Below are 2,604 nucleotides of genomic sequence, written 5' to 3' on the forward strand. Positions count from 1 at the left end.
ACTCTCCGTGGTATTGGATTGGCCACGCCTCTCTTGACTCTGTGCTATCCAACGCTTTCTTGAATTCGCTAACTATTATCGGCAGTTCATTCCCCACTTCTCCACAATCGTTGCTCCGATTGTGGCACTGACTAAGAAAAACGTGAATCCAAGATCTTGGCCTCCCCAAGCGGACGAAGCTTTTAACCGACTCAAGACCACCTTCACCTCGGCCCCGATCCTGTCCAGGCCTGATCCTATGAAGCCTTTTTTCCTTGAGGTTGACGCCTCCTCGATCGGAGCTGGAGCCATTCTTCTTCAAAAAAACGCTTCTGGAAAAAACATCACTTGCGTTTTTTTTCTCCAAAACCTTCTCTCCTGCAGAAAAAAAACGATTCCATTGGAGGCCGTGAACTTTTGGCCATTAAGTTGGCGCTTGAGGAGTGGATACATCTCTTGGAAGGATCCATTCACCCCATCACCATCTACACGGACCATAAGAATTTATCTTACCTCCAGTCTGCCCAGCGGTTAAATCCTCGCCAGGCTAGATGGTCGTTGTTTTTTGCCAGCTTCAATTTTGAAATACACTTACGTCCTACTGACAAGAATGTCAGGGCTGATGCTCTATCACGTTCCACCGATGCCTCCGAGTCTGAAGCTCCTCTACAGCACATTATACCACCTGAGTGCCTGATCTCCTCTGCCCCAGCCTCTCTGGTACTAATTCCTCCTGGAAAGACTTTTGTCCCTCCACGTCTTTGCCTCAAGATCCTCAAATGGGGTCACTCCTCTCTTTTTGCGGGCCACGCTGGAATCAAAAAATCCATTCAGTTAATTTCCCGACTATATTGGTGGTCTTCCATGGAGAAGGATGTGACTGATTTCGTTCGGGCTTGTACAGTTTGTGCCCGTGATAAGACACCTCGCCAGAAGCCTGCAGGTCTTCTCCTTCCTCTGCCAGTGCCCAAATAGCCATGGTCCCATATTGCTATGGATTTCATCACTGACCTTCCATCTTCTCACAGCAACACAGTCATTTGGGTGGTTGTTGATCATTTTTCTAAAATGGCTCATTTTGTTCCTCTGCCAGGCCTTCCTTCCGTGCCACAATTTGCGGAAAAAAATTCTTCAAATTTTTCGTCTCCACGGGCTTCCCACACACAACGTCTCTGACAGAGGCGTTCAATTTGTTTCAAAATTCTGGAGGGCACTCTGCAGTCAATTAAAAATCAAATTAAATTTCTCTTCTGCTTACCACCCACAATCCAACGGTCAAGTGGAAAGAGTGAACCAGATACTTGGTGACTACCTGCAACATTTTGTTTCATCCCGTCAAGATGATTGGGTCGACCTTCTGCCTTGGGCCTAATTTTCCTACAATATTAAAAACTCTGAATCCTCTTCTAAGTCTCCATTTTTTGTGGTGTACGGCTGTCACCCTCTTCACCCCCTCCCCATACCCACTTCTTCTGGAGTTCCTGCCGTGGATGAACTGACTCAAAATTTTTCCTCTATTTGGCGTGACACTGGTAAGTCTCTTCTAATGGCGTCTTCCCATATGAAGAGACACGCCGACAAGAAGAGAGGGGTTCCTCCTGTTTTTTCCCCCGGTGACAAGGTATGGCTTTCTGCTAAGTATATACAATTCCGGGTACCCAGTTACAAGTTGGGCCCTCCATTTTTAGGCCCATTCAAAGTCAAAAAACAAATTAACCCTGTCTCTTATCAACTTCATCTCCCCCCCCTCTCTCCGTATCCCTAATTCTTTCCATGTTTCTTTGCTCAAGCCTGTTGTTTTTAACCGATTTTCTCCCAAGGTCACTGTTCCTACTCCTGTCTCTGGCTCCTCCAATGTATTCTCTGTGAAGGAGATCCTCGCCTCTAAAGTTTTCCGAGGTAAAAGATTTTTTCTAATTGACTGGGAGAATTGTGGTTCTGAAGAGAGGTCCTGGGAGCCCAAGGCCAATATTTTGGACAAGGAGCTCATCCACAAATTTCTTGGTTCCAAAAAGAGGGGGAGACCCAAGGGAGGGGGTACTGTCACGCCGAGAGCTCCGGGTCCCTCTCCCCCCCGGAGCGCTCGCGGCGTTCGGCTCCTGGTTGCAGCGCCCCGGTCAGACTCACTGACCGGGAGCGCTGCTCTGTTTCCCCCGGCGGGGATGCGATCCACGCTGCGGGACATGCCTGCCCGCGGGTCGCATCCCATTCTGTTTACCTGCCCCGTCCTCCTTCTGCTCAGTCCCAGCGTGCACGGTCCCGCTCTCTAGGGCGCGCGCCGGATCTCTCAGATTTAACCCCTTAAGGACTGAGCCCTTTTCACCTTAAGGACTGAGCCCTTTTTTGCAATTCTGACCACTGTCACTTTAAACATTAATAACTCTGGAATGCTTTTAGTTATCAATCTAATTCCGAGAAAGTTTTTTTCGTGACATATTCTACTTTAACATAGTGGTAAAATTTAGTAGTAACTTGCATCCTTTCTTGGTGAAAAATCCTCAAATTTGATGAAAAAAATGAAAAATTAAGCATTTTTCTAACTTTGAAGCTCTCTGCTTGTAAGGAAAATGGATATTCAAAATATTTTTTTTTTGGATCACATATACATTATGTATACTTTATGTT

This window comes from Hyla sarda, chromosome 2 (assembly GCF_029499605.1).
Source record: "Hyla sarda isolate aHylSar1 chromosome 2, aHylSar1.hap1, whole genome shotgun sequence".
Classification (NCBI taxonomy): Eukaryota; Metazoa; Chordata; class Amphibia; order Anura; family Hylidae; genus Hyla; species Hyla sarda.